The sequence below is a fragment of the Trachypithecus francoisi genome, unplaced genomic scaffold (assembly GCF_009764315.1).
Source record: "Trachypithecus francoisi isolate TF-2019V2 unplaced genomic scaffold, Tfra_2.0 Lachesis_group2, whole genome shotgun sequence".
Lineage (NCBI taxonomy): Eukaryota > Metazoa > Chordata > Mammalia > Primates > Cercopithecidae > Trachypithecus > Trachypithecus francoisi.
The window spans coordinates 84882184-84908317 of record NW_022681465.1 but is presented as its reverse complement, the minus strand read 5'-3'; the positions used below and the strand labels follow the sequence as shown (position 1 = coordinate 84908317).

Genomic DNA, 26134 nt, shown 5'->3' with positions numbered 1-26134 from the left:
TAAGTGCGATGTGGTGCTGAGAAGAATGTATATTCTGTTAATTTGGGGTGGAGAGTTCTGTAGATGTCTATTAGGTCTACTTGGTACCGAGCTGTGTTCAGTTCCGGGATATCCTTGCTAACTTTGTATCTTGTTGATCTTTCTAATGTTGACAGTGGGGTGTTAAAGTCCCCCATTATTATTGTATAGGAGTCTAAGTCTCTTTGTAAGTCTCTAAGGACTTGCTTTATGAATCTGGGTTCTCCTGTATTGGGTGCATATATATTTAAGATAGTTAGCTCTTCCTGTTGAATTGATCCCTTTACCATTATGTAATGGCCTTCTTTGTCTCTTTTGATCTTTGATGGTTTAAAGTCTGTTTTATCAGAGACTAGGATTGCAACCCCTGCTTTTTTTTGTTTTCCATTTGCTTGGTAGATCTTCCTCCATCCCTTTATTTTGAGCCTATGTGTGTATCTGCATGTGAGATGGGTCTCCTGAATACAGCACACTGATGGGTCTTGACTCTTTGTCCAATTTGCCATTCTGTGTCTTTTAATTGGAATATTTAGCCCATTTACATTTAAGGTTAATATTGTTATGTGTGAATTTGATCCTGTCATTATGATGTTAGCTCATTATTTTGCTCGCTGGTTGATGCAGTTTCTTCCTAGCATCGATGGTCTTTACATTTTGGCATGTTTTTGCAGTGGCTGGTACCGGTTGTTCCTTTCCATGTTTAGTGCTTCCCTCAGGATCTCTTGTAGGGCAGGCCTGGTGGTAACAAAATCTCTCACCATTTGCTTGTCTGTAAAAGGTTTTATTTCTCCTTCGCTTATGAAACTTAATTTGGCTGGATATGAAATTCTGGGTTGAAAATTCTTTTAGTTAAGAATGTTGAATACTGGCCCCCACTCGCTTCTGACTTGTGAAGTTTCTGCCAAGATATCTGCTGTTAGTCTGATGGGCTCCCCTTTGTGGGTAACCCAGCCTTTCTCTCTGGCTACCCTTGACATTTTTTCCTTCCTTTCAAGTTTGGTGAATCTGAAAATTATGTGTCTTGGGGTTGCTCTTCTCAAGTAGTATCTTTGTGATGTTCTCTGTATTTCCTGAATTTGGATGTTGAACTGCCTTGCTAGGTTGGGGAAGTTCTCCTGGATGATATCCTGCAGAGTGTTTTCCAACTTGGTTCCATTCTCCCCATCACTTTTAGGTGCACCAATCAGATGTAGATTTGGTCTTTTCACATAGTCCCATATTTCTTGGAGGCTTTGTTCGTTTCTTTTTACTCTTTTTTCTCTAAACTTCTCTTCTCACTCCATTTCATTCATTTGATCTTCAATCACCAATACCCTTTCTTCCAGTTGATCGAGTTGGTTACTGAAGCTTGCGCATTTGTCCTGTAGTTCTCGTGCCATGGTTTTCAGCTCTATCAGGTCATTTAAGGACTTCTCTACATTGGTTATTCTAGTTAGCCATTTGTCTAATCTTTTTTCAAGGCTTTTAGCTTCTTTGCGATGGGTTTGAACTCTTCCTTTAGCTCGGAGAAGTTTGATCATCTGAAGCCTTCTTCTCTCAACTCATCAAAGTCATTCTCCATCCAGCTTTGTTTCATTCCTGGTGAGGAGCTGTGTTCCTTTGCACGGGGAGAGGCGCTCTGATTTTTAGAATTTTCAGCTTTTCTACTCTGTTTTTTCCCCTTCATTGTGGTTTTATCTACCTTTGGTTTCTGATGATGGCGATGTACAGATGGGGCTTTGGTGTGGATGTCCTTTCTGTTTGTTAGTTTTCCTTCTAACATTCAGGACCCTCAGCTGTAGGTCTGTTGGAATTTGCTGGAGATCCTCTTCAGACACTGTTTGCCTGGATATCAGCAGAAGAGGTTGCAGAAAAGTGAATATTGCTAAACAGCAAATCTGGAAGCTTTGTCTCAGAAGGGTACCCAGCCATGTGAGGTGTCAGTCTGCCGCTGCTGGGGGGTGCCTCCCAGTTAGGCTATTTGGGGGTCAGTGACCCACTTGAGGAGGCAGTCTGTTCCGTCTCAGATCTCAAACTCCTTTCTGGGAGAACCACTACTCTCTTCAAAGCTGTCATACAGGGATGTTTAAATCTGCAGAGGTTTCTGCTGCCTTTTGTTTGGCTATGCCCTGTCCCCAGAGGTGGAGTTCACAGAGGCAGTCAGGCCTCCTTGAGCTGTGGTGGTCTCCACCCAGTTCGAGCTTCCCAGGGGCTTTGTTTACCTATTCAAGCCTCAGCAATGCTGGGCGCCCCTCCCCCAGCCTTGCTACTGCCTTGCAGTTAGATCTCAGACTGCTGTGCTAGCAATGAGGTAGGCTCTGTGGGCGTGGGACCCTCCAAGCCAGGCATGGGATATAATCTGGTATGCCATTTGCTAAGACCCTTGGAAAAGTGCAGTATTAGGGTGGGAGTGACTTTATTTTCCAGGTGCTGTGTGTCAGTTTCCCTTGGTTAGGAAAGGGAATTCCCTTACCCCTTGTGCTTCCTCGGTGAGGCAATGCCTCGTCCTGCTTCAGCTCTCGTTTGGTGGGCTGCACCCACTGTCCTGAACCCGCTGTCCAACATGCCCCAGTGATATGAACCCAGTACCTCAGTTGGAAACACAGAAATCACCCATCTTCTGTGTTGCTCACAGTGGGAGCTGTAGTCTGGAGCTGTTCCTATTTGGCCATCTTGGAACTGCCCCTTCTTTTGTGTTTCTATTAAATATTTTTGTTTTCTGGTTACCATGAGGCTGACATAAAACATGTCATAGTTTCAACTGGCTGTTTTGAGATAATCACTTTGATTGCATGAACACATTTTGCACTTTTATTCAACCCTCCTCAATTCTTTTGTTGTCACAACTTACATCTTTTAGTATTGTGTATCCCTTAACAAATTATTGTAGTGATAGTTATTTTAAATATTTTTGTCTTTTAATCTTCTTACTGAAGATATAAGTGATTTATACACCACCATTACAGTATAAGTGTATTCCAAATTTGGTTCATTTTTTCTTTTCTTTTTTTTTTTTTTTTGAGATAGAGTCTTACTCTATTGCCCAGACTGGAGTACAGTGGCATGATGTTGGCTCACTGCAATGTCTGTCTCCCTTGTTCAAGTGATCCTCCTTCCTCAGCCCGCCTAGTAGCTGGGATTACAGGCACTTGCTACTACGCCTGGCTAATTTTTGTATTTTTAGTAGAGACGGGGTTTTGCTATGTTGGCAAGGGTGTTCTCAAACTCCTGACCTCAGGTGATCCACTTGCCTCAGCATCCCAAAATATTGGGATTACCAGCATGAGCCACTGCACCTGGTGGGCCATTTCTTTTACCAGTGAACTTTATACTTTCCTATTTTTTGTGTTACTTACTAGCATTCTTTTCTTTCAGCTTGAAGAACTCCCTTTAGCATTTCTGGTAAGATGAGTCCAATGGTAATGAATTCCCTCAGCTCTTGTTTGTCTAGGAAAGTCTTTATCACTTTTTCTTTCCTAAAAGACAGTTTTGCCAGTTAAATTATTCTTGGTTGAGAGGATATCCCCTCCTCCCGCCCATCCAGCATTTTGTATATATACCATCTATTCTCTCCTGGCTTATAAGGTTTCTGCTGAGAAATCCACTGCTAGCCTTATTGGAACTCCTTATATGTGATATACTTCTTTTCTCTTGCGACTTTCAGGATCCTATCTTTGTCTTTAATTTTTGGTAGTTTGATTATAATATGTCTTGGTGTAGTCTGCAATTTTGTTTGTATTGAATCTGATTAAAAACCTTCGACCTTCCAATATCTAGATATTTCTGTCTTTCCCCAGATTTGGAAAGTTATTTGCTATTATATTTTTAAATAAACCTTCTTGCCCTTTGTCTTTCTCTTCTACTTCTTGAACTCCTATAATCTGAAACTTTGCTTTTTTGATGCTATCCCATAAATTCTATAAACTTTTTAAATTCCCCTTTTTTCTTTTTCCTTTTGTTTCTCTCACTGGGTAATTTCAAATGTCCTATCTTTGAGCTCACTGATTCTTTCTTCTGCTTCATTGAGTCTGTTATTGGAGCTCTCTATGGAATTTTCAAGGTCAGTTATTGTGTTTTGTTAGCTTTCAATTTTTTTTATAGTTTCCATCTCTGTTAAACTTCAAATTTTGTTCATATATTGTTTTCCTGATTTTGTTTCATTGTCTATCTGTATTCTCTCATAGCTCACTGAACTTCTTAAAGATGATTACTTTGAACTCTTTGTCAGGCAGTTTGTAAATCTCTGTTTCTTTAGGGTCAGTTTGCTGGTGCATTATTTTGTTCCTTTGGTGGTGTCATGTTTCCCCAATTGTTCTTGATCCTTCTGGTTATACATCAGTGCCTGTGCAGACTGGAAAACTCTTTTTCTGGGAAAACTCTCCACCAATCAGTCTGTCCAGAGATTCTGGGCAGGGCTTCTGACATGGTCTGCAGGTGGGCTTGTGCTGGAATCTTATGGCAGGTTGACCTAGGTGCCTGTGTCAGCAAGTAGGTGGGCCTGGTGTCTCCATCTCTAGGGCTAGGACTGGAGCCTAGATCCACTGGGATGGATCTTTTGATTGAATCTGCAGGGGTGGGCCTGGAGCCTACAGGGGCCAATCTGAAGCCTGGCTATGCAGGGGTCAGCCTGAAACCTGAGTGTGCAGATGCCAACCTGAAGCCTGGGGATATGGGGTCATGCCAGCCTGGGGGTGGTTTGGAACATGGGGCCACTGGGGATGGCCTGGCGCTGGGGTGTTCAGATCAGAGCCTGAGTCTGTGAGGGCTGACCTGGTGCTGGAGTTTGCCTGGGGTGGGGCAACTGTGATGGGCCTAGGGCTTCTGGGTCCAGCCCATTCCTGGGGCCAGTCTGGAACCTGGAGCCACTGGGGTCAGCCTGGTTGTAGGGGAGGCCTGGAGGCTCAGTCTGTGGGTACTGACCTGAAGTCTGGGGCTATGAGGACCTGTCTGGCACTGGATTTTACTGGGGCAGGCCCAGTGATGGGGTCGAAGGCAAAGTCCAATGCTCACTTCCCTCTCTTTCCTCCAGGTATCTCAATTCACCTGGATTCAGGAAGGGATGATGTGAGTAATGTGTAACTGTCTTTCTTATCCTCTTCAATGCATTGTTTCTTATTTCTGTGTTATACCCAGGTGCTGTAATCTCCTAATTTCCTCAGCTCTGCGAAGGTGTTTTTATACATGTTATTCAAATTGATGTTTTCTGGAAGAATGAGTGCTGGAGAGTCCTATGCTGCCATTTTGCTGATGTCTGTACTCCTGTTTAGTTATTGAAATTACTGATGTGGTTTGATTCATTTTTAAATTTTAATGTGTGAGATTTTATATATACACACACTGCTTTTTTTTCCCTTCTTTCTTGCTGTTACATAGATTCATTAAGGTTTTCTTATTTTGTCTTCTCTCCCTCTGCTAGTTTAGAAGTCTCTTTTTCTATTATTACAATATTGTTCATTTAAAAAATGCATACTTGTCTTAACAAAGTCTAAAGTTAATATTGCTTCCCTCCTCCTGAGAGTTAAACTATTCACTAATCCCCATCTTCCATATTATTGTTGTCTAATATAGTAGTTGCACCTTGTTTTCAACCCTCTCAAATTAGCCCTTATTTTTATTAACAGTCAATGCTGATTTGTATATACTTACAGTTATAAATGTATTAATTCATCATTGTTCCCAGCTTCTTCCTTGGTTCTTAAAAAAGGTCATGCGTTAGTGGTTCCTTCAGAAAATGGTTCTCAAACTTTGCTTGAAATCTTATTCATTTCTCTCCAGTCTTGAATGATAAGTATAGAATTTTGGATAGTTATATTTTATCTGCATTTGAAGAAATTTTTATATTATCTTCTGGCTTTTGATGTTGCTGATAGAACATCTATTATTATTATTATTATTATTTTTTGAGATGGAGTCTCGCTCTGTTGCCCAGGCTGGAGTGCAGTGGCCGGATCTCAGCTCACTGCAAGCTCCGCCTCCTGGGTTCACACCATTCTCCTGCCTTAGCCTCCTGAGTAGCTGGGACTACAGGCTCCCGCCACCTCGCCCGGCTAGTTTTTTGTATTTTTTTTAGTAGAGACGGGGTTTCACCGTGTTAGCCAGGATGGTCTCGATCTCCTGACCTCGTGATCCGCCCGTCTCGGCCTCCCAAAGTGCTGGGATTACAGGCTTGAGCCATCGCACCCGGCCCTATTTTAATTATTTTTAAGGTAGGAAATCTATATTTCCCTTCTGGTTGTTTTGAAGATATTCTTTTCTGTTTGACATGTCTAAATGTGAATGTCTTTGTATTTATCCTATTCAAGACCTATGCTTCTTCAAACTGAGGACACATCTCTTTAACCATTTTGAAAAATTCTCAGATATATTATTTTCAGGCCAAGTGTGGTGGCTCAGCCCTGTAATCCCAGTACTTTGGGAGGCCAAGGCAGGTGGATCACTTTAGGTCAGCAGTTCGAGACCAGCCTGGCCAACATGGTGAAACCCCATCTCTACTAAAAATACAAAATTTAGCTGGGTGTGATGGCAGGTGCCTGTAATTATAGCTGCTCTGGCAGCTGAGGCGGAAGATCGCTTGAACCTGGTAGGTGGAGGTTGCCGCAAGCTGAGATGATTCCACTGCACTCCAGCCTGGGAGACAGAGTGAGACGCTGTCTCAAAACAGTTTTCTATATATATAATTTTCAAATATTCTATTCTTTCTGCAACTCTTGTGGCATACATATTGAGTATTTTAAGTCTCTCCTTCATTTCTTTTAATATTCTTTTATATTTTTGACATCTTTCTCTCTCTGCTTCATTTTGCATAATCCTCAGACAGATCCTCAGATAGATCCTCAGATCTATCCAACAGTTCACCAATTCTTTCTTCAGTTTGTCTAATCTGCCTGCTGTTTAGTCTTCCTATAAATGTTTTTTCTTTGTTTCAAAGTCTTTTCATGTATAGAAGTGATATTTGGTTCTTTCTCACATCTTTATATTCTTTGTACATAGTATTTTTTAAAGTTTCTCTTCTTTTTTAAAATCACCATAATAATTCTAAACATAGCTATTTTATATTTTCTTTCAGAATTTTCTATTATCTTCAGAAACTTTAATGCTAATACTTGTGTTTGTTGTGTCTCCTTATGCTATGTGCTTTATAGTGAACTGTATCCTCATATAGTTTAATTTCTTTTCATTATGAGTGCATCTTTATCAGTGGTGTGTGTGTGTGTGTGTGTATGTGTGTGCGTGTGTATAGATATTCAACATGCCTGGGTTGTAAAGATACTGCTACAAGAGGAGTGTCAGTTGTTCAGGATTCCTTTGAACAGTAATTTCTCATGGAAGCTCTCTTCCCCTAGAGCCTTAGGCGAATTTATCTCTATTTCTTTAGATTGGGAGTGTAGCCCTTTTCATCATTGTTTCAAAGAAAAGGTAGTCTTTCCAGGGTAGGAGGGCTTCAATTCTAGATTGCCATCATCTGTAGGCCCATGACCTCATTTAATCCCATCTGAACATTAACACTCTCTTCCTTCTACCACCTTATGGGAGGAGCGTCCCAGCCACTGCTGACAACTCAAGCTATAAGTTCCTCTTTTGTTTCTGGCTGAGGACTTGTCTTTTCTTTTTTCATTCAACTATTTAGTTAATGTTTTGTATATATTTTTTTCTGATCTGTTTATGCATTTATAGCTGAAGAAGGGTGTCTCTTATCTCAATCTGTATTTTGTGGAAACTGAAAATTCCCTAATTACATTTGGGTGAGTCTTACCTCTCTTTGTACCTATTGTTCAGACTATTTCTAAAATCTCTAAATCTTTGTGAAGCCTTTCTAGTTTTTTCAAAAGAGTGTTTTTATACAAATAGCTAACATTTAGTGAGAACTATGTACTTGACTAGAGTCTGAGCACTCTACATTTTCTGTGTAATCTTCACAAAATTCTATAAGTTCATTCATACAATTATTATCCTGATTTTCAGATGAAGATAATGAGGCATTGAGAGGATACATTTTTTCAGGGACACACAGCTATTGAGTGATGGGTGCTAGGATTTAAATCCATGTCTGTCTGTTGCCAGAGTGCCCTAACTCCCAATGTGACTAAGTCTTTAGGGAGGTAATTATAGTTTAATGAGGTTATAAGTGTAGGGTCCTAATAAAACAGGACTGATATCCTTATAAGAAGAGAAAGATACCAGGAGTACATGTACAGAGGTAAGGCTCTGTGAGGACACAGTGAGAAAGTGGTCATCTACCAGGCAAGGTGAGAGGTCTCTCCAGACACTAACTCTTCCGGCACCTTGATCTTGGAATTACAGCATCCAGAACTTTGAAGAAATAAATTTCTGTTGTGCCACCAATTTGTGGCATTTTGTTATGGCATCTCTAGCTAACTAATACATGCTCCTTTCCTTTCTACCACAAAGTATTTGAACACTTAATGTATAATATTCTATCTAAGCAAAATACAATTCAAGCAAGTGTATTAGTCCATTTTCACACTGCTATAAAGATACTACCTGAGACTGGGTAAATTATAAACAAAAGAGGTTTAATTGACTCAGTTCCGCATGGTTGGAGAGGCATCAGGAAACTTACAATCATGGCGAAAGGCAAAGGGGAAACAAGACACGTCTTACATGGTGGCAGGAGAAAGAGAGACAGTGCAAGGGAAACTACCACTTTTAAAACCATCAGATCTCATGAGAACTCCTTCACTATCACAAGAACAGCATGAGGGAAACTGCCCCCATGATCCAATCACCTCCCTCCATTCCCTCCCTCGACAGGTGGGAATTACAATTTGAGATGAGATTTGGGTGGGGATACAGAGCCAAGCCATATCATCAAGTAAACACTGAAAACAAACTACCCATCAATCAGCCTGAACTATATATACAGTGAGGAAATTTACATTATTGTGACATAGAACATATCAACAGTGTAGCCAGATACGTTCAAAAGCACTAAATTATTTCTCGAATTTTGAAGTTACATGGAAATCCTTCACACAGCAAGTATTCTGAAAGGATGAAAACTAGAAACAAGCAATTTTCATTTATAGACATTAAAATAATTATTTTTTAATAAGTCACTGAGAATTTAACAAATTTAAGATTTCATAAAAGTAAATGGATGTTCTCTTCTTCACTTAGGGGCTAGTCCAGTGTACCAGTGAAGACAGCTGCCTTTAAGTGCATATATTTTGAATATAAACTATGTGAGCAAGAATCTGACTTCTAGCCAGTCCTTGGTCATGGAAATCAGGCCTAACATATGTCGAGACATTTATAGCTTCCCTTCAAGTTGGAGTAATTTAAGTTCTGTTGATTTGACTTACTGCTAAGGAAGTTTCTTCACCAGAGATCAACACTTGTATGTTCTTTAGAAACACAAGCCATTTCTACCCAAAGACTGCGATTTGCTTTGCATTGAATGTAGCTAGGAAGAGAAAAACTCCAGTTTCTTTATTCTAAGACCAGAATTGGTTTTGAGTGGGACTTGAATGCTGGTGCTGTGTAGCTAGAATAGAATACATGCCAGTCGTTCACATTAGTAAATTGTCTCTGGTGAAGATGCTTTTCCAGGTGGAAACATGTTTTCATGAAGAAGGAAATGTTTTTCTTTTTGTAAAGCATGGAAAGATTTCATCTTAATCAGAAATTTTCTTAAGCTTGGGCTTGCTTTTCCCTCTTTGCTCTGTGTCCTAGCTGATGCTCTGCTGCAGAGGCTCCTGGGTGAACTTTGGTCTGTAGTAAACACTCTCCTGCCACTTCTCATTTGCTCTTCACCTCATGATTCCTCTGGCTGCTCCTTGCTTTTCTCCCTGGAAGCTGGTTCTCAGAAGCTCTGTCATGTTTTTCTTTACTGCTTGTTGGACACCTACAAGATACTCCTGGGCCAATAATTTACAAGACCAAATGACATAATCCTTGACTCTAAGGGCCTAATGGCCTCAAAGGCCTGAGCCAACTGGCAGAAAAATGACATTTGTGTTCTTCTGAAGTGTTTATACTCTCCAGAGCACTGACTAGTCCATTGACATGGTCTACATCTTTCCCCTCTAAATAGTTCACAATGCAGCACCAAGATTTGGTAATGGAGCCAGATCTAGCTTAGAGGGAACTATCATTTGCACTGAGAAAGACTCTTTGTTTTGTTTTGTGGTACATTTTCTATGGAGGAGAGGGCTTCGAACACAAGTCATAAATAAACCTAGACAACAATCCCTATACAATAAGTAGAAATTATGGTCTCTATCAACATTCATGAATAATGAGGCAGATACGTGGTATGATTTTGAAAGTGATTTTAAAACTCCTAAACAAATACTCTAATCCCCTAAATATTGATGCTCCACTTGCCCCAGTGCCTGATTTTCCGCCATGAGTTAGCTAAGGAAACAGACTGGATAATGAGAAGCCAGGTCATGCTAGGGTGTTTTGGACACTTAGGCCTGATCAGAAAGTGGTAAGTAGATGATTTTTTGTTTTTGGAGGGGAGGGACTGAAGGTGGAGTTCATTTGAGCAGGGAGTTGGTAGGCGGGTAAGTGGTAAAGAGTAAGGAAAGACACAAAAGGGAAGAAGAAAATATGTCAACAGGCTAGAGTAAGATCTTTCAAAAGCTTAAATGCCAGAAATAAATGTAAAAATATTTATAAAACACAAAATATTAAAATAGCCTTTTTTTTTTTTTTTTTTTTTTTTTTTTTTTTTTTTTTACATATTCTGGTTGCAACATTCTAGAAAGTACATCCAAGCTGGATAAACTTTTCTCTTTTTCACTGGTCCTCCCTTGCTGATGCTGTCACCCAGGACTAGGTCAGTGTAGTGGGCATTCATAGAAGGGAAGTGTGTCTGCTGATGTACAGGACACAGTGTAGGTCCTTAAGCACTGCGCAACGTGTAGTTCCAGGGAGTCCCGTTCAGAAGGGCTATGATATGAATGGCTGCCCATGGAGTCATGCAACATGGAGGCCCTAGGATTCAAGCTCTGATTAAGATTGACTACACTGAACAAAGTGTAGTCAGAAGCCTCTGCCATAGACTCACTAGAGCACTTGTTAAAATGCAGATTCCTACAGGTTTAAACTGGGTGGGAGTAAAGGAGAGCTGGAATTTCAATATTAAAATAGAATTCTTGAGCTCCCTGGCAACACATGGTAACTACTTTTACATGAAGTTATTACCTGCTGCTTCCCTTTTTCCCCCAGGAAAGCTCCAAGTGAGAGAGGCCTGAACTTCTGCTCTGGGAGCCAGTTCTGGCATGGCCTGCCCCAGCATCTGGTCAGCCACCTGCAGCCATTCCATATTCTGACCTAAGCCAAAAGAGCACACAACCCATGTCAAAGAGCTATATCAGGAGCTCTGGAGCACAAGGTTTTAAGATTTGAGCCTCAATTCCAGCTTTGCCACTGAAGTAGTTTGGATATTTTTCCCCCAAAATTTCATATTGACATTTGATCCCAGTGTTAGAGTTGGGGCCTAGTAAGAGGTGTTTGGATCATTGGGGCGGGTCTCTCATGAAAGACTTGGTGACCTCCCCATGATAATAAGTGAGTTCTCACTTTATTAGTTCTTGTGAGATCAGATTGTTTAATAGAGCCTGGTCTCGCCTTCCTCTGTCTCTCTTCCCCCTTTTCTTGCCATGTGACATGCCCATTCCCCTTTGCCTTCCACCATGATTGGAAGTTTCCTGGGGTCCCTCACCAAAAGTGAAAGCTGGTACCATGCCTGCGGAACAATGAGCCAAATAAACCTCTTTTCTTTATAAATTACCCAGACCCAGGTATTCCTTTATAGAAATGCAAACTGGCTAAAACATCTAACTGTATGGTACTATTTAAATTCATAAAATTTCTCTGGACATATTTTCTTGTGTGCTTGATTGGAGTTTAAGTCAGAATGCAACTTCCACGCCTTGATCTAAACCACCTCTCTTTTTTTAAGTTATGAGGGTGAAAAAAGTACACCCCATAGGTCCAAAATTCAGAAACTCCTGGAGACAAATGTGTTTTGAATTCAGAATCTGTTGTGTTTTTTTGAAATGTAATATAATGTGTATATATTATGCAGTACCTTTAGCAGGGTCTGAGCAGGATCTGTAATTAAATATGTTAATTATTTCTATAGCAAAATATGTGAATGTTTGCCATTAATGTGATAAAGCTATAGATAGTCTTTATTCAGGTTTTGCTGCCAAATTAGATATGTCGAAAACTTCAAAAACCCTTCTAGATTTTAGAAAATTTTAATTTTGGAATTTTAGGATAAAGTATTGTAGACTTTTACTAATGCCAATTCTTTTTGTTTTGCATAGAATTGTTTTATTCAAGTCAAATTTACATAGCGTAAAACACACAAATCAGTATATAAGGCTTTTGACAAACACATATACCTATATAATACACACTTCCATCACTCTATAAAGTTCCTTTCTAGGCAGTTCCCATCCCCACTCTCTAAGAGACAACCACCATTCTGCTTTTTCCCCAAAGATTAGTTTTGCCTGATTTGATAAGTGAGCTCATATACCATAGTATTTATTTTATAAATACTATGTGTCTGGCTTCTTTGACTTACATTTTTTAAGTTCTTCCATATTGTTGTGGAACAACAGTTAATTCTTTTTTAAACTACTCAGTAATATTTCCTTATATCAATATACTATAAATTATTGTCTATTTTTCTGTTGGGGCTAGTACGAAGAAAACTGTTGTGATAATTCTCTTTTATTATTATTATACTTTAAGTTCTAGGGTACATGTGCACAACATGCAGGTTTGTTACATATGTATACATGTGCCATGTTGGTGTGCTGCACCCATTAACTCATCATTTACATTAGGTTTATCTCCTAATGCTATCCCTCTCCCCTACCCCCTCCCCGCAATGGGACCCGGTGTGTAATGCTCCCCTTCCTGTGTCCAAGTGATCTCATTGTTCAATTCCCACCTGTGAGTAAGAACATGAGGTGTTTGGTTTTCTGTTCTTGCGATAGTTTGCTGAGAATAATGGTTTCCAGCTGCATCCATGTCCCTACAAAGGACATGAACTCATCCTTTTTTATAGTATTCCATGGTGTATATGTGCCACATTTTCTTAATCCAGTCTGTCACTGATGGACATTTGGGTTGATTCCAAGTCTTTGCTATTGTGAATAGTGCTGCAATAAACATATGTGTGCATGTGTCTTTATAGCAGCATGACTTATAATCCTTTGGGTATATCCCCAGTAATGGAATGGCTGAGTCAAATGGTATTTCTAGTTCTAGATCCTTGAGGAATCGCCACACTGTTTTCCACAATGGTTGAACTAGTTTACAGTCCCACCAACAGTGTAGAAGTGTTTCTATTTCTCCACATCCTCTCCACATTTCTCCACAGTACCTGTTGTTTCCTGATTTTTTTAATGATTGCCATTCTAACTGGTGTGAGATGGTATCTCATTGTGGTTTCTCTGATGGTGAGTGATGATGAGCATTTTTTCACGTGTCTGTTGGCTGTATGAATGTCTTCTTTTGAGAAGTGTCTGTTCATATCCTTTGCCCACTTTTTGATGGGGTTGTTTGTTTTTTTCTTGTAAATTTGATTAAGTTCTTTATAGGTTCTGGATAGTAGCCCTTTGTCAGATGAGTAGATTGTAAAAATTTTCTCCCATTCTGTAGGTTGCCTGTTCACTCTGATGGTAGTGTCTTTTGCTGTGCAGAAGCTCTTTAGTTTAATTAGATCCCATTTGTCAATTTTGGCTTTTGTTGCCATTACTTTTGGTGTTTTAGTCATGAAGTCTTTGCCCATGCCTATGTCCTAAATGGTATTGCCTAGGTTTTCCTCTAGGGTGTTTATGGGTTTAGGTCTAACATTTAAGTCTTTAATCCACCTTAAGTTCATTTTTGTATAAGGTGTAAGGAAGGGATCCAGTTTCAGCTTTCTACATATGGCTAGCCAGTTTTCCCAGCATCATTTATTAAATAGGGAATCCTTTCCCCATTTCTTGTTTTTGTCAGCTTTGTCAAAGATTAGATGGTTGTAGATGTGTGGTGTCATTTCTGAGGCCCGTGTTCTGTTCCATTAGTCTATATCACTGTTTTGGTACCAGTACCATGCTGTTTTGGTTACTGTAGCCTTGTAGTATAATTTGAAGTCAGGGAGTGTGATGCCTTCAGCTTTGTTCTTTTTGCTTAGGATTGTCTTGGCTATATGGGCTCTCTTTTGGTTCCATATGAACTTTAAAGTAGTTTTTTCCAATTCTGTGAAGAAAGTCAGTGGTAGCTTGATGGGGATAGCACTGAATCTATAAATTATCTTGGTCAGTATGAATGCCAGCTCTTATATCTTAGCTAAAGCCTGTATGTTTGGTACATTATACATTTGTGAAGTTTGAGGATAGAGCATTGAAGTGGAATACAGGTGCCAGTGGGCCACAGCATCATGGTTATAAGAACAGTACTGCAGCTTAAGTTCACAAGCCCTGTCTTGCCTCTAATAGACTGTGACCTTGGGCAAGTTTATTAACCTCTTTGTACCTCACTTCTCCCACCTGTAAGTCATAGAGTTGTTGTAAGGATGAAATAATCTATTATATTTTAGGCACCTAGAAGACTGCTTGGCACATAGTACTCCACAGGTGTCAGTTTTCATTATCCTAGGAATTGTGCTAACTTGTTTTATTTGCTTATTTTTATGTAGGGGTGGGGCCAGGGAGATGAGGTCTAGAAAATGAGAGATTATTTGACAGAGGGCACTGGTCAAACCATTCTCCTCCTTGTATTTGTCCCCCAGTCCTGCTCCAGGTATACTGTTTGGTAACCCCTTTCTGCCCATCTCTGTGCTTGACTCCATCTATGAAACTGGAAATGTCATTCTACTTACTGATAAGATTATGTAAAGGAAACAGATTGAATTTTTAGAAAGGGAATTATTATTTCCTTGAAAGGCAAAGCTGTATTTATGTCACTAATTTTAGCAATCTATGGGTTTCTGGGAAAAATTAAGCAAAGTAGGGGCCTGAAGGACCTGCCTTGTACTTAAACTATGTGTCTAATCCAAATGAATTCAGATTAAACAATGAAAATGTTTAACTGAAGATGAAATGTAGTGAGTTTCCACGAACTCACTTATCTTCCCCACAGCCCAGGAAACTGCATATAATTTTAAAGCTCACAAGCCAGAGGTTCGTCCTTCCTCCTAATCCTAAGTTTTATATGGGTTGTGACTCATGTGGCCACTGAAGGCAAATCACTGATTTATATTCAGCAAGAGCAGAATATAAATCGGCTCCAAACCAGAGCTCTGGGTGGAAGCTACAAGCTAGGCTGAGTAGCATGTAAGCATTGGACATGGTTTTAGTCTCATTGAGAGGATGTTTCTTCTCAATCTGATATTTATGTGATGAAAGTGTTTTCTTTTTTCCTTCCTTACAGAAATGCAGTTCTCACGTTAAGTGATTGGTAAGCACCATAGCAGCAGATGTTTTAATTTACATATGCACCACAATCTAAAGCTTCACTTCTGCCACATAGAATCCAGTCATTTGCTGGAGTCTTTCAAATTTATTTCTTAAAAAAAAAAAAAAAAGACACGAAAAATACAATTACACTGAATGGGTATTATTCTGCCTGAGGAATAAGGATTGCTAAAGGAAGATATGAAAAGAGGGTTTTCTTTTCATTAGTAAATTCCAAAAAATTTGCTTACCTTCTCATCACTGCCAGACATGACAAGGCCTTTGAAATGGAAAAAATTCTTTCTGTGGTTTTAGATCAGCCATTTTTAACCCCCTTTGCTGCCTAACTTAATTAGATTTTCCTTAAAAAGTATTGCCCTAGGCTAAATATTTGTATGCCAAGTATCAGCCTTTAGCATACTTTCACTATGAAATTGTTAACCTCTGAGAAACTTAATAGAATTTTAATTGTACTGATGCTTTTGGGAACTCCTATAATAGGCTTTGATCCCCTTCTCTGTCTGTAACTTCCCTGGGTTTGATTTACATTTATTTTAACCAAGGTCATTAATTCATAACCTTATGAATCCCCACCCACAAGAAACCACAGTCACAACCTAAAGAATCTCTGATTCAATGATTTTTAAACACTCTGTAAATACATTACAAACTCTTAATTACCTACAAAATTAATTTATCCATTATTGAAAGATACTTTCTAATGAGGTAGAAAATAACCAAATCACTATTTTCTAGGATAGTTGGGCAGGCAACAATGCAAGAAAGCAGTAATTTTGATTTTGAAAAACAATGTTTGCTTTTTTAAATGACCACAGCTAAGCAAATCTGCTAGTGAAATTCCACCAAACAGTTGCTTGCCCCTTGGTAAATCAATTAGCTTAGACCTCTATCATGAAGGTGTCTTTTGGTTCTAACAAGTGACCATAGAGGTAAAGTATTTCTTTACATCCTTCTAACTCTAGGATGGGATTGTACAGATCTTGAAGAAAAAGCAAAGCTGTATAAACCTACTTGTAGTTAGAACTGTCCCTAACCCTTCAAGATGGATCGGACTGCATGTGATGGCTCACGCCTGTAATCCCAGCATTTTGGAAGGCTGAGGTGGATGGACCACGAGCTCAGGACTTCGAGACCAGCCTGGCTAACATGGTAAAACCCCATCTCTACTAAAAATACAAAAATTAGCTGGGTCTGGTGGCATACACCTGTAACAGCTACTCAGGAGGCTGAGGCAGGAGAATTGCTTGAACCCGGGAGGCAAAAGTTGCAGTGAGCCAAGATTGTGCCACTGCACTCCAGCCTGGGTGGCAGAGCGAGACTCTGGGGAAAAAAAAAAAAAAAAAAAAGAAAAGAAAAGAAAAGAAAAATGAAGGAGAAGAGAGGGAGGAAGGGAGGAAGGGTCGACGTTGGCTCACGCCTGTAATCTCAGCACTTTGGGAGACCAAAGTGGGTGGATCACTTGAGTTCAGGAGTTCCAGACCAGCCTGGCCAACATGGTGAAACCCCATCTTACTAAAAATACAAAAATTAGCCAGGTGTGGTGGTGTGCACCTGTAATCCCAGCTACTCAGGAGGCTAAGTTGGGATCCGTTGAACCTGGGAGGCGGGAGTTGGAGTGAGCCGAGATCGCGCCATTGCACTCCTCATGGGAGACAGAGCAAAACTCTCTCTCTCTCTCAAAAAAAAAAAAAAAAAAAAAAAGGGCTTTTTGCCATGTTTATATAAATTATTATGGCAGTATCACCATGATATATTTTTGTCAAAAATGTTAAACCTGAGTTTTGCCAAACCTTAAGACTGAACTTTCAGTTTATAGAAAATATGGGGAGCCAGGCATGGTGGTGCATGCCTGTAGTCGCAGCTACTTGGGAGGCTCAGCTGAGGATCCCTTGAATCAGGAGCTTAAGGCTGTAGTGAGCTGTGATCTTGCTGTTGCACTCCAGTCTGGGTAACAGTAAGATCCTGTCTCAAAAAAAAAAAAAAGCTGCCCGTGGACGCCGCCGAAGAAGCATCGTTAAAGTCTCTTCTCCCTGCCGTCATGTCTAAGTCAGAGTCTCCTAAAGAGCCCGAACAGCTGAGGAAGCTCTTCATTGGAGGGTTGAGCTTTGAAACAACCGATGAGAGCCTGAGGAGCCATTTTGAGCAATGGGGAACGCTCACGGACTGTGTGGTCATGAGAGATCCAAACACCAAGCGTTCCAGGGGCTTTGGGTTTGTCACATACGCCACTGTGGAGGAGGTGGATGCAGCTATGAATGCGAGGCCACACAAGGTGGACGGAAGAGTTGTGGAACCAAAGAGAGCTGTCTCAAGAGAAGATTCTCAAAGACCAGGTGCCCACTTAACTGTGAAAAAGATATTTGTTGGTGGCATTAAAGAAGACACTGAAGAACATCACGTGAGAGATTATTTTGAGCAGTATGGGAAAATGGAAGTGATTGACATCATGACTGACCGAGGCCGTGGCAAGAAAAGGGGCTTTGTCTTTGTAACCTTTGACGACCATGACTCCGTGGGTGAGATTGTCATTCAGAAATACCATCCTGTGAATGGCCACAGCTGTGAAGTTAGGAAAGCCCTGTCAAAGCAAGAGATGGCGAGTGCTTCATCCAGCCAAAGAGGTCGAAGTGGTTCTGGAAACTTTGGTGGTGGTCGTGGAGGTGGTTTCGGTGGGAAGGACAACTTCGGTCGTGGAGGAAACTTCCGTGGTTGTGGTGGCTTTGGTGGCAGCCGTGGTGGTGGTGGATATGGTGGCAGTGGGGATGGCTATAATGGATTTGGTCATGATGGAAGCAATTTTGGAGGTGGTGGAAGCTACAATGATTTTGGCAATTACAACAATCAGTCTTCAAATTTTGGACCCATGAAGGGAGGAAATTTTGGAGGCAGAAGCTCTGGCCCCTATGGCGGTGGAGGCCAATACTTTGCAAAACCACGAAACCAAGGTGGCCATGGCGGTTCCAGCAGCAGCAGTAGCTATGGCAGTGGCAGAACATTTTAATTAGGAAACAAAGCTTAGCAGGAGAGGAGAGCCAGAGAAGTGACAGGGAAGCTACAGGTTACAACAGATTTGTGAATTCAGCCAAGCACAGTGGTGGCAGGGCCTAGCTGCTACAAAGAAGACATGTTTTAGACAAATACTCATGTGTATGGGCAAAAAACTCGAGGACTGTATTTGTGACTAATTGTATAACAGGTTATTTTAGTTTCTGTTCTGTGGAAAGTGTAAAGCATTCCAACAAAGGGTTTTAATGTAGATTTTTTTTTTTTTGCACCCATGCTGTTGATTGCTAAATGTAATAGTCTGATCGTGACGCTGAATAAATGTCTTTAAAAAAAAAAAAAAAAAGCCAAAAACAATGTACAAACCCCTTTTTTGGATTCAAGTCCCAAATATTAACTGTAGAATTAAATTTGGTGGTGGTGGTAGGGAACCATTGGGGAAATCTGAATATGAACTAGATGTTAGAGTATAATAAGGATAAAATGCTATGATGTCTGGAATTTTCTTTAAACAACTTGAACAATATGCTACCAAATAATAGCAAAATATTATCTGAATATGAACTAGATGTTAGAGTATAATAAGGATAAAATGCTATGATGTCTGGAATTTTCTTTAAACAACTTGAACAATATGCTACCAAATAATAGCAAAATATTAATTTCAGTTGAAATAAGGCATACGGGGATTCACAATACCAGTCTCTCTAGTGATTATTTGAAAGTATTCATAATAAAGATTAAAAATAACACTTGAAAACATATGAAAGAAAAGAAAATTCTACAGCTTTTTTCAGAGACATACTTTAATTTCTTTATACCACTCATAGTCAGGATGTGTTTGTATAGGTAACCTAACTCTCATGCTCTTTCCCTTTGATTCTGCTTCCTATGAAAATATATAACAAGTAGGATTATAATTTGTGTTCTTGAAACAAGTGTTCCATGGACCCCTGAATTTCCTTGAGACCCTTTCAGGAAATCTATGAGGCCAAAATTCTTTGGATAGTAAGAGTAAAATGTTATTTGCTTTTTTATTGTATTGACATTTGCATTAATAGTGCAAAAACAATAGTGGGAAGTTGCTCTTTGAAAATTAGGTTTCCCTCAAATAATATATTCAAACATTATGGTCATAATTAGCAGTTTTTTAAACTAGAAAAAACACGTTTGTACTATTTGTATATAATATTAAATATTCTTTAAAGGAGAGGAAAACTGCTGGTATCTGAGCATGAGAGAGAGAGGCTGGGGGGAGATTTTTTCGAAACCATTTGAGAATAAATTACATATGTCATGGTCATTTACTCCTAAATAATTCAATATGTAATTCCCATGAGTATTCTTTCACAATTATGGTACCTTTGTCAATGTTAGTAAATTTAACTTTAATTATAATATTTTAACCTAATCTCTCTGCATTCCAATTTTATCAAATGAATACTAATGCTCTTTGAAATATTTTACCCTAGTCTAAGATCAGTGTTATATTTAATTGTCATGTCTCTTTAGCTTCCTTTAATCTGGAATATTTCCATAGATTTGTTTGTATTTTCTGACACTTTTGAAGAATATATCTCCTCTTCCTTTAATTAAACATTCCTCATTTTCAGTTTGTCTGATGTCTGATAGTGTGTCCTCAGGGTATCAGAACTGGTGGTATCTGATGTCCGTCTGACTTTCATTGGTGATGTTATTTATTTATTTATTTATTTTTATTATACTTTAAGTTCTAGGGTACATGTGCACAATGTGTAGGTTTGATACATAGGTATACATGTGCCATGTTGGTTTGCTGCACCCATCAACTCATCATTTACATTAGGTGTTTCTCTTAATGCTATGCCTCCCCCAGGGCCCACCTCCTGACAGGCGTGTGATGTTCCCCGCCCTGTGTCTAAGTGATCTAATTGTTCAATTCCCACCTATGAGTGAGAACATGCGGTGTTTGGTTTTCTGTCCTTGTGATAGTTGGCTTAGAATGATGGTTTCCAGCTTCATCCATGTTCCTGTAAAGGAAATGAAGTCATCCTTTTCCATGGCTGCATAGTGTTCCATGGTATATGTGTGCCACATTTTCTTAATCCAGTCTATCGTTGATGTACTTTTGGGTTGGTTCAAAGTCTTTGCTATTGTAAATAGTGCCTCAGTAAACATACCTGTACATGTGTTTTTATAGTAGCATGATTTATAATCCTTTGGGTATATACCCAGTAATGGGATTGCTGGGTCAAACGGTATTTCTAGTTCTAGATCCTTGAGGAATTGCCACATTGTCTTCCACAATGGTTGAACTAATTTACACTCCCACCAACAGTGTAAAACATTCCTATTTCTCCACATCCTCTCAAGCATGTGTTGTTTCCTGACATTTTAATGATCACCATTTTAACTGGCATGAGATGGTATCTCGTTGTGATTTCGATTTGCATTTCTCTGATGGCCAGTGATGATGAGCATTTTTTCATGTGTCTGTTAGCTGCATGAAAGTCTTCTTTTGAGAAGTGTCTGTTCATATCCTTCACCCACTTTTTGATGGGGTTGTTTGTTTTTTTCTTGTAAATTTGTTTGAGTTCTTTGTAGATTCTGGATATTAGCCCTTTGTCAGATGGGTAGATTGCAAAAATTTTCTTCCATTCTGTAGGTTGCCCGTTTACTCATGATAGTTTATTTTGCTGTGCAGAAGCTCTTTAGTTTAATTAGATCCAATTTGTCTATTTTGGCTTTTGTTGCCATTGCTTTTGGTGTTTTAGTCATGAAGTCCTTGCCCATGCCTATGTCCTGAGTGGTATTGCCTAGCTTTTCTTCTAGGGTTTTTATGGTGTTAGGTCTAACATTTAAGTCTTTAATCCACCTCGAGTTAATTTTTGTATAAGTTGTAAGGAAGGGATCCAGTTTCAGCTTTCTACATATGGCTAGCCAGTTTTTCCAGCACCGTTTATTAAATAGGGAATCCTTTTCCCATTTCTTGTTTTTGTCAGCTTTGTCAAAGATTAGATGATTGTAGATGTGTGGTGTTATTTCTGAGGCCTCTGTTCTGTTCCATTGGTCTATATCTCTGTTTGGTACCGGTACCATGCTGTTTTGGTTACTGTAGCCTTGTATAGTTTGAAGTCAGGGAGCATGATGCCTCCAGCTTTGTTCTTTTTGTTTAGGATTGTCTTCGCAATTTGGGGTCTGTTTTAGTTCCATATGAACTTTAAAGTAGTTTTTTTCCAATTCTGTGAAGAAGGTCATTGGTATCTTGATGGGAATGGCATTGAATCTACAAAGTACTTTTGACACTGTGGCCATTTTCGTGATATTGATTCTTCCTATCCGTGAGCATGGGATGTTTTTCCATTTGTATGTGTCCTCTTTTATTTCCTTGAGCAGTGGTTTGTAGTTCTCCTTGAAGAGGTCCTTCACATCCCTTGTAAGTTGGATTCCTAGGTATTTTATTCTCTTTGTAGCAATTGTGAATGGGAGTTCACTGATGATTTGGCTCTCTGTTTGTCTGTTAATGGTGTACAGGAATGCTTTTTTTTTTTTTTGAGACAGAGTTTCACTCTGTCACCTGGAGTGCAGGCTGGAGTGCAGTGGTGCGATCTCGGCTCACTGCAAGCTCAGCCTCCCGGGTTCATGCAATTCTCCTGCCTCAGCCTCCTAAGTAGCTGGCACTACAGGCACCTGCCACGACGCCTGGCTAATTTTTTGTATTTTTAGTAGAGATGGGGTTTCACCGTGTTAACCAGGATGGTCTTGATTTCCTGACTTCATGATCCACCTGCCTCAGCCTCCCAAAGTGCTGGGATTACAGGCATGAGCCACCTCGCCCACCCGGAATGCCTGTGATTTTTGCACATTGATTTTGTATCCTGAGACTTTGCTGAAGTTGCTTATTAGCTTAAGGAGATTTTGGGCTGAGACGATGGGGTTTTCTAAACATACAATCATGACATCTGCAAACAGGGACAATTTGACATCCTCATTTCCTAATTGAATACCCTTTATTTCTTTCTCTTGCGTGATTGCCCTTGCCAGAGCTTCCAACACTATGTTGAATAGGAGTGATGAGAGAGGGCATCCTTGTCTTGTACCGGTTTTCCAAGGGAATGCTTCCAGGTTTTGTCCATTCAGTATGATACTGGTTGTGGGTTTGTCATAAATAGCTCTTATTATTTTGAGATAGGTTCCATCATTACCTAGTTTGTTGATAGTTTTGGCATGAAGGCTGTTGAATTTTGTTGAAGGTGTTTTCTGCATCTGTTGAGATAATCATGTGTTTTTTTTCGTTGGTTCTGTTTATGTGATGGATTATGTTTATTGGTTTGCATATGTTGAACCAGCCTTGGATCCCAGGGATGAAGCCAACACGATCATGGTGGATAAGCTTTTTGACATGCTGCTGGATTCCGTTTGCCAGTATTTTATTGAGGATTTTCACATCGATGTGTGTGTGTCTCTGCCAGGCTTTGGTATCAGGATGATGCTGGCCTCATAAAATGAGTTAGGGAGGACTCCCTCTTTTTCTATTAATTGGAATAGGTTTCAGAAGGAATGCTACCAGCTCCTCTTTGTACCTCTGGTAGAATTTGGCTGTGAATCCTTCTGGTCCTGGACTTCTTTTGGTTGGTAGGCTATTATAGCCTAAATTTCAGAGCCTGTTATTGGTCCATTCAGAGATTCAACTTCTTCCTAATTTAGTCTTGGAGGGTGTATCTGTCCAGGAATTTACCCATTTCTTCTAGATTTTCTAGTTTATTTGCATAGAGGTATTTATAGTATTCTCTGATGGTAGTTTGTATTTCTGTGGGATCAGTGGTGATATCCCCTTTATCATTTTTCATTTTGTCTTTTTGATTCTTCTCTCTTTTCTTCTTTGTTAGTCTTGCTAGTGGTCTATCAATTTTATTGGTCTTTTGAAAAAACCAGCTCCCGGATTCATTGAATTTTTTGAAGGTTTTTTGTTTCTCTTTTTCAGTTCTGCTCTAATCTTAGTTATTTCTTGCCTTCTGCTAGCTTTTGAATGTGTTTGCTCTTGCTTCTCTAGTTCTTTTAATTGTGATGTGAAGGTGTCAAATTTAGATTTTTCCTGCTTTCTCTTGTGGGCATTTAGTGCTATAAATTTCCCTCTACACACTGCTTTAAATGTGTCCCAGAGATTCTGGTACGTTGTGTCTTTGTTCTCATTGGTTTCAAAGAACATCTTTTTTTCTGCCTTCATTTCATTATTTACACAGTAGTCTTTCAGGAGCAGGTTGCTCAGTTTCCATGTAGTTGAGTGGTTTTGAATGAGTTTCTTAATCCTGAGTTCTAATATGATTGCACCATGGTCTGAGAGACAGTTTGTTGTGATTTTTGTTCTTTTACATTTGCTGAGGAGTGCTTTACTTCCAATTATGTGGTCAACTTTAGAGTAAGTGCGATGTGGTGCTGAAAAGAAAGTATATCCTGTTGATTTGGGGTGGAGAATTCTGTAGATGTCTGTCAGGTCCACTTGTTTCACATTTGTGTTCAGGTCCTGGATATCTTTGTTAATGTTTTGTGTCATTGATCTGTCTAATATTGACAGTGAGGTGTTAAAGTCTCCCATTATTATTGTGTGGGAGTCTAAGTCTCTTTGTAGGTCTCCAAGGACTTGCTTTATGAATCTGGGTGCTCCTGTATTGGGTGCATATATATTTAGGATAGTTAGCTTTTCTTGTTGAATTGATCCCTTTACTACTAGGTAATGGCCTTGTCTCTTTTGATCTTTGTTGGCTTAAAGTCTGTTTTATCAGAGACTCGGATTGCAATGCCTCCTGTTTTTTGCTTTCCATTTGCTTGGTAGATCTTCCTCCATCTCTTTATTTTGAGCTTTTGTGCATCTCTGCATGTGAGATGGGCCTCCTGAATACAGCACACTGATGGGTCTTAACTCTTTATCCAATTTGCCAGTCTGTGTCTTTTAATTGGAACATTTAGCCTATTTACATTTAAGGTTAATATTGTTTTTTTTTTTCCTTTTTTTTCTTTTTTTTTCTTTTTTTTTTTGAGACGGAGTCTCGCTCTGTCACCCAGGCTGGAGTGCAGTGGCCGGATCTCAGCTCACTGCAAGCTCCGCCTCCCGGGTTCACGCCATTCTCCTGCCTCAGCCTCCCAAGTAGCTGGGACTACAGGCACTGCCACCTCGCCCGGCTAGTTTTGTATATTTTTAGTAGAGACGGGGTTTCACCGTGTTAGTCAGGATGGTCTCGATCTCCTGACCTCGTGATCCGCCCGTCTCGGCCTCCCAAAGTGCTGGGATTACAGGCGTGAGCCACCGCGCCCGGCCTAAGGTTAATATTGTTATATGTGAATTTGATCCTGTTATTATGATGTTCGCTGGTTATTTTGCCCGTTAATTGATGCAGTTTCTTCATAGCATTGATTTTCTTTACAATTTGCCATGTTTTTGCAGTGGCTGGTACCAGTTGTTCCTTTCTGTGTTTATTGCTTCCTTCAGGAACTCTTGAAGGTAGGCCTGGTGGTGACAAAATCTCTCAGCATTTGCTTGTCTGTAAAGGATTTTATTTCTCCTTCACTTATGAAGCTTAGTTTAGCTGGATATGAAATTCTGGGTTGAAAATTATTTTCTTTAAGAATGTTGAATATTGGTCCCCACTCTCTTCTGGCTTGCAGAGTTTCTGCCAGGTGATCTGCTGTTAGTCTGATGGGCTTCTCTTTGTGGTTAACTCAACCTTTTTCTCTGGCTGCCTTTAACACTTCTTCCTTCACTTCAACCTTGGTGAATCTGACAGTTATGTGTCTTGGGTTTGCTCTTCTCGCGGAGTATCTTTGTGGTGTTCTCTGTATTTTCTGAATTTGAATGTTGGCCTGCCTTGCTAGGTTGGGGAAGTTCTCCTGGAAAATATTCTGAAGCGTGTTGTCCAACTTGGTTCCATTCTTCCCATCACTTTCAGGTGCACCAATGAAACGTAGATTTGGTCTTTCCACAAAATCCCATATTTCTTGGAGCCTTTGTTTGTTTCTTTTTACTCTTTTTTCCCTAGCTTGTCTTCTCACTTAATTTCATTAATTTGATCTTCAGTCACTGATACTCTTTCTTCCACTTGATTGAATTGGCTATTGAAGTTTGTGCATGTGTCACGTAGTTCTTCAGCTCCATCCAGTCATTTAAGGTCTTCTCTGTACTGTTTATTCTGGTTAGGCATTTGTCTAATCTTTTTTCAAGGTTTTCAGCTTCCTTGCGATGGGATCGAACATCCTCCTTTAGCTCGGAGAAGTTTGTTATTACCGACCTTCTGAAGCCTGCTTCTGTCCACTCATCAAAGTCATTCTCCATCTAGGTTTGTTCCATTGCTGGCAAGGAACTGCTATCCTTTTGAGGAGAAAAGGTGTTCTGGTGTTTAGAATTTTCAGCTTTTCTGCTCTGGTTTCTCCCCATCTCTGTGGTTTTGTCTACCTTTTTTCTTTGATGTTGGTGACCTACAGATGGGGTTTTGGTATAGATGATATTTTTGTTGATGGTGATGCTATTCCTTTCTCTTTGTTAGTTTTCCTTCCAACATTCATGTCCCTAAGCTGCAGGTCTGTTGGAGTTTGCTAGAGCTCCACTCCAGACCCTGTTTTCCTGGGTATCACCAGCAGAGACTGCAGAACAGCAAATATTGCAGAACAGCAAATATTGCTGCCTGATCCTTCCTCTGGAAGCTTCATCCCAG

The 26134-nt window shown here is 39.8% G+C and overlaps 1 long non-coding RNA gene and 1 pseudogene across 2 annotated transcripts; both read left to right on the top strand.

The window, feature by feature from the left end:
• Nucleotides 1–1383: 1383 nt before the first annotated feature.
• LOC117065112 lies at nt 1384–25705 on the top strand. The gene is made up of 3 exons (XR_004429822.1): nt 1384–1415; nt 8239–8243; nt 25592–25705. It is a non-coding gene; the product is annotated as an uncharacterized LOC117065112 (long non-coding RNA).
• Nucleotides 17437–18692, top strand: LOC117065111 (annotated as a pseudogene). The gene has a single exon (XR_004429821.1). The product of XR_004429821.1 is annotated as a heterogeneous nuclear ribonucleoprotein A1-like (transcript).
• Nucleotides 25706–26134: the final 429 nt, after the last annotated feature.